The 12,670-nt window shown below is 39.6% G+C and overlaps 1 protein-coding gene and 1 pseudogene across 1 annotated transcript in view; both read right to left on the bottom strand.

Moving 5' to 3' along the window:
- ZNF638 (zinc finger protein 638) overlaps positions 1–12,670 on the bottom strand; it is a 136,198-nt gene that overhangs the window by 87,794 nt on the left and 35,734 nt on the right. The gene's annotated exons all lie outside the window — the stretch shown is intronic.
- LOC121019274 (ATP synthase F(0) complex subunit C3, mitochondrial-like) lies at positions 7,429–7,866 on the bottom strand (annotated as a pseudogene).

The raw sequence follows: 12,670 nt of genomic DNA on the forward strand, positions 1-12,670 counted from the left end.
GCCTTTATGTTCCTGCCTTAAATCTATTTTTGCATCCCTAGCAATGATGTGATGGGTATCACGGCCACTGAAAATATCAGGAGATAGGAACTGATTTGAAGCTTATTAAGCTGAAAGCTTAACGCTCGAAAAATCCTTTCATGTGTCATTCCACAATAAAAATAACCTACCTGTGTGTTAGATATTTTTAACCTTCGTTTAACTGATGAAAAAATTTGGGGTTGAGAGAACTTGAGTAACTTAATTTACTCTACTACACCAACATAAAAGCTCAATGGTTGGGCAAAATCTGGTAAAACTCAGAAGTCTCACCTAGGATACCACACAAATCACACCACCTGCCCCACGTCTCATGCGTCAGTTTTACCTAGCAGCCAGCAGATGCGTTTCTTTTATCAACATTAAAATAAGCATAGAGAGGGGCCTAAGCGGCTCATTCGGTTAAGTGTCCGACTTTGGCTCACAATCTTGTGGTTGCTGCGTTCCAGCCCCACGTGGGGCTCTGAGCTGACAGCTCAGAGCTTGAAGACTGCTTTAGATTCTGGGTCTCCCTCACTCTCTGCCCCTCCGCGACCATGCTCTCGCGCGCGCGCCCGCGCGTGCACGCTCGCGTTTTCTCTCTCTCTCTCTCTCTCTCTCTCTCTCTCTCTCTCTCTCTCTCAAAAATAAGCATTAAATTTTTTTTAATAAATAAAAATAAAATAAGCACAGAAAAAGATGAAAGAAAAGTCTTTTTTACAAACTATATTTAACCACATTTTTATTTCAAACTAAATATCCTGGTAGAGGAAACAAACCAAAAAAAAAAAAAAAAAGCCAACACGCCAACTCCAAATAACTAATATTGAGTCTTGAAGTGTTTCCTTCCATACATTTCTGTATATTCATACAAACATACACAAGCATATTATTTGCATGTAACGGGAAATGTTCTTTTTCTTTTTTGCCAAAAACTTACACATTAGCCTGCTATTTCCTTTTCTGATTACTGACATTTCTCCAAATAAACAATATAGATCCTCTTTCTTAAATAGATAATATTCACAGTATGGCTCCATTATTCAACGTGTTGTTGACACTGAAGTTGTTTTCAATCTTTTGGATACTATAAACATTGCTGTATATAAACAGCCTTACCCACTGGTATTTTTATTTTTATAGGCTAGAATCCCAATAGTTACACTGCTACATTAAAGATTTATATATATCTATATCTAGATGTTTTATGATATATAATTTGATTATAATTTCTTCCCCCCCCCCCCACAATCATTTTGGCAATTTAATTCTCCTAGAAAAACATCCATTTTATCTGGGTTTCCAAATTCATTTCCCTAGAATTGGGCAAAATAATCTTGTAAATTCCTTTTTCTTTTATGTTGTCCCCTTACATTTTTTACTTATTTCTACAGCACTTACACCTAACATACCATATAATTTATTTCTTATTGCTTCTTATCTCTGTCCACTAGAACATAAGCTCCATGATGTTCAATATTTTGCCTGTTTTCGTCACTGCTTTATCTCCAATGCCTATAATAATACTTGACACACAGTAGAAAAATTAGTGTATACTTTTATTACAAAATGAATGAGTAAAAATGTGTGTGTATGTGTGTGTGTGTTCATGTGTGTATGAAGTTATTGACCTCCTTTCATATCTACCGGCCATGTGAGTTTCCTCCTTTAAAAAAAATCCTTCGGGGCGCCTGGGTGGCGCAGTCGGTTAAGCGTCCGACTTCAGCCAGGTCACGATCTCGCGGTCCGTGAGTTCGAGCCCCGCGTCGGGCTCTGGGCTGACAGCTCAGAGCCTGGAGCCTGTTTCGGATTCTGTGTCTCCCTCTCTCTCTGCCCCTCCCCCGTTCATGCTCTGTCTCTCTCTCTGTCCCAAAAATAAATAAATGTTGAAAAAAAATTAAAAAAAAAATCCTTCGGGGGCGCCTGCGTGGCTCAGTCAGTTAAGTGTCCTACTTCAGCTCAGGTCATGATCTTGTGGTCTGTGAACTGGAGCCCCATGTGGGCTCTGTGCTGACAGCTCAGAGCCTGGAGCCTGCTTCAGATTCTGTGTCTCCTTCTCTCTCTGCCCCTCCCCTGTTCATGCTCTGTTTCTCTCTCTCTCTCTCAAAAATAAGTAAACTTTAAAAAAAATCCTTCTAATATTCTTTGCTTATATTTCTAATGAGCTGATTGTCTCTTTTGTATTAGGAGGTAATTCTTAGTATAGAAGGAACATTAACCCTTTGTCAAATAGGTATATATTTTCTTTCTGAGTATCTTTTGCCATTGTAAATTTTAAATGTAATCAAATCTATCTTTTCTCTTATGACTTCTGAGTATTCTTTCTGTCTAAGAAACCTCACTCTACTCCCCAGAAGCATACACACCCAGGAATTATACCATAATTCTCCTAAACTTGCTAAATTTTTGTTTACAATTTCATAATTTTATTTTTTGCAGTTAGATATATTTTATCTAACATTTATTCTTCTTCTGATATGAAGTAAAGATCTAACTTTATTTTCTTCCAAATATATTAAATCATGAAGTTTCCAGATATTTTAAAAAATGATACTTTCTTCCCCCTTCACTGAAATGGCTCTTCCCTTTAAAAAACAAACAACAAAGGAGTAAGTTCCCATATATAAAATGGATTCATGGACCTTCTAGTCTGTCTTACTTATCTGTATACCTATATTCTAGGACCATTTTTAACATTCATTAGCTGAGGTTATTATTTGAGGTCCTCCTCTGTTCCAGGAACTCTTCTGGCACCAAAGAGTCAGTGACAAACCAGAAGGCAACACTAACTCATGCCCTCATGGCATATACAGCCTAGATGGGGGAGACAGACAATAAACAAGAATATATATGGTATGTCAGATTGGTACTTGCTTTGGAGAAAACAAAGGAAGATCAGGACAGAGGGAATAAGGAAGTAACAGAAGCTGTGATTTAAATAGGATGGTCAAGAAAGCATGACCCAGGGGTGGCTGGCTAGCTCAGTCAATAGAACATCCAACATTGATCTCAGGTTCATGAGTTCGAGCCCCACGTTGGGTAGGTATAGAGATTACTTCTAAAATAAATAAGCAAACAAACTTCTTTAAAAAAAAAAAAAAAAAAGCATGGGGCCACTGGGTGGCTCAGTCAGTTAAGCACCCAACTCTTGATTTTGGCTCAGGTCATCATGATCTCATGGCTTGTGAGTTCAAGCTCCATGTTGGCTCCATGCTGTCAGCATGGAGCCTGCTTGGGATTCTCTCTCTTCCCCTCCTCCACTTGTGCACAAGCGCGCGCTCTCTCTCTCTCTCCCTCTCTGTCAAAATAAATAAATACACTTAAAAAAAAAAAAGGCATGACTAAGAAGGCAGCATGTGAGCAGAAAACTGACTGAAGTGTATAAATAAGCACTAGAGAAATCTGGGAGGAAGAGCAGCCTAGGAAAGGTGAACATAAAATACAAAAATTCTTGTGGTGAAGGCCATCTTGGCATACTTGAGAAACTGCAAGAAAGCCAAAGAAGTTGCAATAGCATGAGTAAGAGGGGACACAGGAGATGAGGTGGAGGGGAACCAGGCTATTTTAGTCTGCTGTGGTTGCCATTACCAAAATATCACTGGCTGGGTGGCTTAAACAACAGATTTATTTTCTCACATATTTGATGGCTAGAAGTCCAAGATCAGGGTATAGACAAGTTTGGTTTCTCCTTAGGCTTCTTTCCTTGGTTTGCAGTTGGCCAATTTCTTTCTGTGTCTTCACATGGGCTTCTTCTATTCATATACATCTCTAGTGTCTCTAACCTCTTCTTATAAGGACACCAGTAATATTGGATTAGGGCCCACTCACATGACTTCATTTAACTGTAATTACCCTTTAAGGTCCTATCTCCAACTACTGTCATATTCTCTGAGGCATACTGGGGTTAAGACTTCAACATATGAATTTGGGAGGACACAATTCAGTCCATGACAAAGACCATCTCAAGGCCTTTGGTTTTTACTGTGAAGAGATGGGAAGCTTTTGAACAAAGGCATGACAAACTGACTTTCATTACATTGAATACTTACTCTGTGCCACTACTCTTAATACTGGAGGATACAGTAGTCAAGAAAAATCAGGTACCTGCTTTCACAGCGTTTTAGTGGAAAGAAATAATAAACAAAGAATATATAATGTGATAACATAAAGTAAGGGAAATAAAGCAAGTAAGGGAAGAATGATAAAGCAGTGGCTGGATAATGCTTTAGATATGGTCACCAGGGAAGTCGTCTCTGGTAAAGTGACAGCAGAGATATAAGGGAAGAGTGAGGGAAAGTCATTCAGATATCTGGAAGAAGAGGTTTCCAACAGGACACATCAAATGCAAAGGCCCTGTGACAGGAGCACATTGGGTATGTTTGAGGAATAACTAGAAGGCCAGCACAGCTGAGGTGGAATGATACAGAGGAAGGACAAGATGAGGATAGAGAAGTATAAGGGATCAGATCATGCAAATCTTGATAAGCCACTTATGGCTATACAGAACACTGAATACATATTGGATTAGGAATCACAAAAGTTTCCTTTCTAGCCCTGCTCCGATACTAACCTCACTGGATTTTGGCTTCCTTACCATAAAAAGGGGCAAGGGAAGGGACTAGATTAGCTTGCCCATAAGATGTGAATCTGGAAATCTCCTGTAAACTAAAAGATGTTCATGAATATTTTTGGCATTCCTAAGAAAAAAAATTTTTTTTTAATTTTAGAATCTACTATATCCACACTACTCCATGCTTTTATACCTTTTAGCTACCTTGGACCACTTGCAGAAATGCACATTCCCATCTAAAAATGTCAGCATTCCTGACAGAAAAAAAGTCATTTTACTCCACATCCTCTTCTGACCATCGCTCTTGTCCACAATCCTCCACCCCTTTTGTTACCCACACTGCTTTCTGATTGGCCATACAAGTACTGAGCAGCTCTAGCCACTGTGTGCCTTCCGCCTGCTCAGTACAGTCACAGCTCAATGCCTGAAAGGATTAGAAAAAAGAATAGTCATCCCAAGCTTTTTCCTGTGATTTGTTAACATGCATGGGACTTTGTCTAAATGACATAAAGAATCTCATCACCATCTCATCTCAAGTGCAAGTGTTGTAAAAAAATGGGATTTGGGGGCAATAATTGCCCTCTATATGTCTTTACTTTATGTATGTATGTATGTATGTATGTATGTATGTATGTATGTATTTATTTATTTATATTTATCTTAGAAAGAGAGAACACATGAGTTGAGGAGAGGTACAGATGGAGAGAGAGACAGAGACAGAGAGAGAATCTTAAGCAGGCTCCATACTCAGCACAGAGCCCAACATGGGGCTCAATCCGATGACCCTGGGATCATGACCTCAGCCAAAATCAAGAGTTGGACACCCAACCAACTGAGCCACCCAGGGCACCTCTACGCTCCATATATCTTTAGAATCAAAATCTAATGATTGAGATAGACACAGAACCATGATGAAAGTCTGAGAAACCCCAGAGCCATATCATGCCCTGCTAAAGAACATCAACATCAACAAAAGTTGGGTCTTACTGATATTTGAATTTTGCCTCGTTTTGCCAGACTATAAGGTGTGTTTTAAATGTTTACTTTTGAGAGACAGAGAGAGCATGAGCAGGGGAGGGACAGAGAGACAGGGACAGAGGATCCAAAGTGTGCTCTTCACCGATAGCAGCAAGCCCCATGTGGGGCTCAAACCCATGAACCACATGACCTGAGCCGAACTTGGATACTCAACCGACTAAGCCACCCAGGTGTCCCAGTCTGCCTCTTCTTATTAAGGTGCTTTCTAAGGGTTCCTGGGTGGTTCAGTCAGTTGAACGTCCAACTTTGGCTCAGGTCATGATCTTGCAGTTTGTGAGTTTGAGCCCCGTGTTAGGCTCTGCACTGACAGCACTTCAGATTCTGTCTCCCTCTCTCTCTGCCCATCCCCTGCTCTCTATCTCTCAAAAATAAATAAACTTAAAAAAAAAGTGATTCCTAAATATATCCACCGGTTCTTTGATATGATTCACTTCACAAGGTAGAGCCTAATTCCGCACTCACTGAATGCCCAGGTCAGACTTATCATATTGTTTCTAATAAATAAAATGTGGTGGAAGGGATGCTATGTGACTTCTAAGGGTAGGCCATAAAGAGGATACCTTCCACCTGACTTTCCCTTCTCTCTTTTGGATTACTTACAGCAGGAAAAGCCAGGTTCCATGTCATAAGAACATGCAAACAGCCTGCTGAGACGCCCAAAAGGGAAGGGATTTTAAATACTAACAGAAGCAGACAGCTTAGCTTAACAGAGAGATCAGGAAAAGAGACTGTCAAAGAGAGCTCTGCTAAAACACTGTCATCCCAGAGTAACTTGTGCCTATCCACGGCTGTATTCTCTGAGGAGCAAGAACAGAGGTTGCGCATTGAAGGGGCAATAGCCTTCACTAAAATAGTTTGTTTAAGTTATTAGACAAACAACCAACCAAACAACAAGAAAAATAAGTCCCAGGAGAGAGATAATCAGGATCTAGATTTGCTACATGGTACCTAAAATGTCCAGTTTTCAACAACAAAAATTTACAAGACATACAAAGAAACAAGAATGTGTGACTCCTACACAATAAGATAGGACAACAGAAACTGCCTGTGACAAGGTTCAGATATAGGATTTAACATACAAAGACTTAATAATAATTATTAGAAATGTATTGGTAGAGATGCGTGTGGGAGGCTCAGTTAAGTGTCCAACTTCCGCTCAAGTCTTGATCTCATGGTTTGTGGTTTTGAGCCCTGCGTTGGGCTCTGCTGACAGCTCAGAGCCTGGAGCCTGCTTCAGATTCTGTGTCCCCCTCTCTCTGCCCCTCCCTTGCTCGCTCTCTCTCTCTCTCTCTTTCTCAAAGATAAATCAACATTTTAAAAAGTAATAAAAAATAAAATCTGAAAAAAAAAAGAAATATATTAGAAGAACTAGAGGGAGCCATGCTAAAAGAAGTAAATAAAATGTGTGACATGTTGCAGCAAATAGAGAATGTCAATAAATATAGAGGAATAACTTTTTCAAAGAACCACATGGACATTATGGAGGTAAAAAGTACAATAACTAAAATAACAAGTTCACTAGAAGAGTTCAAGAATAGATCTGAACTGGCAGAAGAAACAGCTAAAACAGGTACCAATGTAGATCTTTCATAAAAAACAGCAGTGTAACACAATTTTCAGAAAGGGGGGGGACACTCTTCACTTTATACCATTTTGGCTTAAGAAATATTTCATAGGAATGCTCTACTTTCAGACAGTGGGGGAAACTTGTAATGGACGTTTCCGTGGCACCAGCACTATAGGTTTTGGAGTCACTGTAAGATACACAGAATTACATCCATAATTAATATGAGGGACAACATTTCAAGCAGTAATTTCTCATACATGGAAAATAAAATTAAGAAAGGACCATCAAACAAAAGCTTCAGACAAGGCAAGTCCGAGGAGAGCATATGAGAACAGCTGCTGATTCAAGTGAGGGGTTCTGGCATAACCAATGAGAAGGCTGCCAAATACTATTCCAACACCAGCACCAGAAACTGCTACTCCTATTGTTGCACCACCTGCACCAATAAATTTGCTAATAGTATCAATGTCTCTCTGATTGCACTGGCGTGAAACTCCCACTGGATTAGCTAAAACACCATTCTGTGCTGCCATTAAATACTGTAGAGCCCTCTTCTCTCAAGATAACACTGATGCAGAAATTGGTCTGGATGCAATTCTGGATCCAGCTTGGATTAGAGGAGAGGTGCAGGCAAGCTTGGCACAGATGAACATACTATACTCTTTGCAGGCAGCACAACTAGAAGACTTGGGTGACAGGCAACTTAAGTTCCTCTCCCACTTCCTCTCTTCCTGGAAGGCGGTGGCAGTGTCTATTTCAGAGGTCAAAGGAGTGTGGTTCTGGGCGCCTGGGTGGCTCAGTCGGTTAAGCGGCCGACTTCAGCTCAAGTCATGATCTCACGGTCTGTGAGTTTGAGCCCCGCGTCGGGCTCTGTGCTGACAGCTCAGAGCCTGGAGCCTGTTTCAGATTCTGTGTCTCCCTCTCTCTGACCCTCCCCTGTTCATGCTCTGTCTCTCCCTGTCTCAAAAATAAATAAAAACATTAAAAAAATATTAAAAAAAAAAAAAGGAGTGTGGTTCTCTTTCATTTTTGAAGGATAGTTTGACCAGATACAGAATTCTTGGTTGATACTTTTTTCCTTTAGCACTTTGTATTCTTTTAAAGTTTTTTTATTTTTTATTTTTTATTTTTAGGGGTACCTGGGTGAGTCAGTCGGTTAAGTGGCCGACTCTTGAATTTTGGCTCAGGTCATGATCTCACAGTTCAAGAGTCTGAGCCCCATGTTGAGCTCTATGCTCACAGTGCAGAGCCTGCCCTGGATTCTCTCTCCTCTTTGTCTGCCCCTCTCCTGCTCTCTCGCTCTCTCTCTCTCTCTCTCTCTCTCTCAAAAATAAATAAGAAATGTTTTTTAAAAAGGCTTTTTTAGTTTTTTTATTTTTAAGTAATCTCTATACCCAACATGGGGCTCGAACGCACAACCCCAAGATCAAGAATCACATGCTCTACTGACTGAGCCAGCCAGGTACCACATGTTTTAACACTTTAAATATGTCATTCTATTGCCTTCTGGCCAACACGATTTGCAAAGAGAAATTGGTTGTCATTGTTACTGGGGCTCTCTTGTACAAGATAAGTCCATTCTCTCTTGTTTTCAAGATTCTTTGTCTTCCAACAGGTTGACTATACTATATCTGTATGTGGATCTCTTTGAATTTATCCTGCTAGGATAAATTGAACTTTTAGTTCATTGAACTTTTTGGATGTGTAGTTTCACATCTTTCACCAAATTTGGAAAGTCTTTGTATATTATTTCCTCAGAAAGTCTTTCTTTCCTGTTTTTCTCTCTCCTTTCTCTCTCTCTCTCTCTCTCTCTCTCTCTCTCTCTCTCTCTCTCTCGGACTCCTATTACACATACTCTGGTATGTGTGATGGTGTCCCACATATCTCTTAGGCTCTGTTCATTTTTCTTCATTCTTTTTCCTTTGTGCTCCTCTGACTGGATACTCTCAATTAAATATTTTCAAGGGTGTTGATTCTTTCTTCTGCCTGCTCAAATATGTTATTGAATACCTTGTTTTATTTTCTTCCTAGTCACCCCATTAGCAAGGGTGGGATTCCCAACCTAGGATTATTGACATGGCTGAACACATGACACCCAACACTGAGAAAATGAGATTGCTAGCAATTTGTTGTCACATATACTTACCACCTGGGGGAAGAGAACATCACACATCACACAGAGCCCTGTGAGAATCATACTCAGAAACAGAATGAACAATCACATGTCAGAGGTAGGCTTTGTCATTTCAATAGAGTGGGTTGATACTTGGCTCCTGCAGTAAGCTGTGATTGTCTTATATGAAGACTTTCATGGACTTGCAGGGAATGGAAACCTGTTACTCAGGAACAATCAGGAACTGCACATGGTCCCCATGATAAAAAAGTTTGTTTGGCTGGGGATATGGAGTTTCTTTTTATTTTATTTTATTTGTTTTGTTTTGTTTTTAATTCCTTTATGTTTTTTTCTTTTGGTTTATTTATTTTGAGAGAGAGAGAGAGAGAGAGAGAGATTGAGAGAGAGAAACGTGGGTGAGGGAGGAGCAGAGAGAGAGGGAGAGAGAGAATCCCAAGCAGGCTCTACGCTATCAGCACAGAGCCTGATATGGGGCTGGAACGCATGAACTGTGAGATCATGACCTGAGCTGAAATCAAGAGTCATTTGCTTAACTGACTGAGCCACCTAGATGCCCCTGAAATTTCTTTCTAGAGTGATGGAAGTCTTTCTAATGTTGATTGTGGTGATAGCTGTGTAGAACTCTATGAATATACTAAGAACCACCAAATGGTCACTTTCAATGGATGATATCCATTGAATTCATATGTGAATCATGTCTCAGTAAAGCTTTTACATTAAAGGTTCCTTCTATAACTTATGAGAGTTTATTTTAAAGCTGCACAGAAAACAAACAAACAAACAAAAGGACAGAGCCTCCAGCTCTGCTACTGGAAAGCCAGGTCTCAAAGAGCAATAGAATATGAACTTCTCATCATTCATGACCCAGCAACAGCAGCTCTGCTGACTTTGTCATCTCCTCATGCCCTCTGACACAGGCAACTGTTGTTCCCTACTTAAATAAGTCTACCATACAGATGACTCAGTATTTCTAGGTTTCTGCTTCCCCTCTGACCTTAGCTTCTGCTTCTCTTCTTTCTGTAAATCTCAGATTCAGATTTGTTTGGGTCCCTTTGTCCCCTTTTTGCAGCGTTCTCATACTAGTCCATTCATAAGTCACTGGTCTGACTAATAGAACATACATTTTGGCTAAGGCACTTATCCCTAATTTAATTAGCTCTGGAAGAGGCAGTAGGTAATATGATACATTGCTGGTGTGAATCCAAAATAGTACAGCCATTCTAGAAAATGGCTTGGCCCTTTCTTATAAAGTTAAACAAGCATTTTCTATATAACCCTAGAATCCCACTCCTGAGAATCTACCCTAAAGTGATAAAAGCTTATATCAACACAAAAACCTATACACAGATGTCCATAGCAGGTTTATTTATAATAGCCCCAAACAGGAAACAACCAAATGTCCTTCAAAGGATAAATGGATAAACAAATTTTGGTACATCCATACAATGAACATTAGTCAGCAATAAAAAGGAACACATTACTGATACATACAACAACTTGGATAAATCTTAAAACATGCTGGGTGAAAGAATCTAACCTCAAGAAGTTACCTTCTATGTGATTCCATTTATATAACATTCTCAAAACCATAAGACAGCAGTGATGGAGAGCAGATCAGTAGTTGCCAGGAGTTACAGTTGGAGTGGAAGTTTGACTGTAAAAGGCTAGCACAAGGGAGCATTTTGGAATGATAAAACTGTTCTTTTTCTGATTATGGTGGTAGTTATACACATCTATACGTAAGTTAAAATACAAAGAACTGTACACCAAAAGAAAGAAAATTAAAGTTTCTGTACGATAAGCTTAAAAATAAAAACTAACGAACTTAGAATATTCTTACGGAATGAATGTTTGTGTCCCCCGCCTCAACCCCCATTCATAAGTTGAAACCCTAACCCCTAATGTGGTGGTATTAGGAGGTGTGGCCTCTGGGGGTGATTAGGTCATGAGGATGGAGGCCTTGTGAATGGGATTTAGTGCTCTCATAAAGGAGACCCCAGAGAGCTCTCTCGCTCTCTTTCTGTCATGTGAGGACACAAGAAGACAGCTGTCTGCAACTCAGGAAGAGGGTTCTCACCAGACCTGATCATGCTGGCACCCTGATCTTGGACTTCCAGGCTCCAGAACTATGAAACATAAGTGGTTGTTGTTTATAAGCCACTCATTCTATGATATTCTCATAAAATAGCAGACAGATATTAACAAGCAAGTTATAGAAGAGAAAATGCAAATAGTCAAATTTATTAGTAATCAAAGGAATACAAATTAAAACAGTAAGAAGATATTGTTCACTTACCAGATTGGCAAAAATGAAAGACTGATAGTATCTAGTGGGGGTGAATATGTGGGGAATTTAGTAGACTCATATGTTAGTGAATATGTAAACTGGTAGAGCCTTTTTTAGAGGGCATTCTGATGGCATCTTAAAAAAAATGCATATATCCTTTAAGCCAGATAGTATATTTATATAATTCCAGTACTTATCATAGTACCTGGTATATAGATAATCAATTACCATGTGAAAATTGAGATTATCAGGTAAGATTTCCTGGAAGAAATGGGGGCACCTGACAGAGTCAGTTGTTTAAGCGTCTGACTTTGGCTCAGGTCATGATTTCATGGCTTTGTGAGTTCGAACCCTGTGTTGGGCTCTGTACACTGTGCAGACCCCATTTGGGATTCTCTCTCCCTCTTTCTCTGCCCTTCCCCTGTTCACGCTCTATCTCAAAATAAATAAATAAATAAATAAATAAATAAATAAACAAACAAACAATAAAAATAAATTGGAAAAAAAAAAAAGATTTCCTGGAAGAAATGAAGGTTTGAGCTGACCCTTCAAGGATGGCTAGGATTTGAATCAGTAAAGAGGAAAAAAAAAAAAAAAAAAGGATATTCTAGGAGAAAGAAAAGCTGAGACACAGTGACTCAAGAGGCAGAATGAATATCTTAAATTGGCATCAGCCAGGTCTCAATGCAAGAGAAGAGTAGGAAGGTGGAGAGAAAGAAACGGAAATGCTTTCACACGGTGAGGTCCACCTAATCTTTTGGAGCTCAAATTAGATTCCACCTCCCCTAAGAAACCTCCCCTATCCCCAGAATTAATTGCTTGACCTATTGCACTTCCAAAGCTCCAGAGGGAAACCTCATTATCACTGATTCTCAAACTTCATCCTGCATCAGAATCACATGGTAGGTAGGTTTTTAAAACACAGATTTCTGGCTCCACCCCCTACAGTTTCTGATTCAATAGGTCAAAAATTGTGGGGACCACAATTTGAGAGCTACTACTCTGCCAAATTGGCCTCTTTTGAATTGCTAAAATACCATTATAGTGAACAGCTAT

The sequence above is a fragment of the Herpailurus yagouaroundi genome, unplaced genomic scaffold, assembly GCF_014898765.1.
Source record: "Herpailurus yagouaroundi ecotype Mexico unplaced genomic scaffold, PumYag 221, whole genome shotgun sequence".
Classification (NCBI taxonomy): domain Eukaryota; kingdom Metazoa; phylum Chordata; class Mammalia; order Carnivora; family Felidae; genus Herpailurus; species Herpailurus yagouaroundi.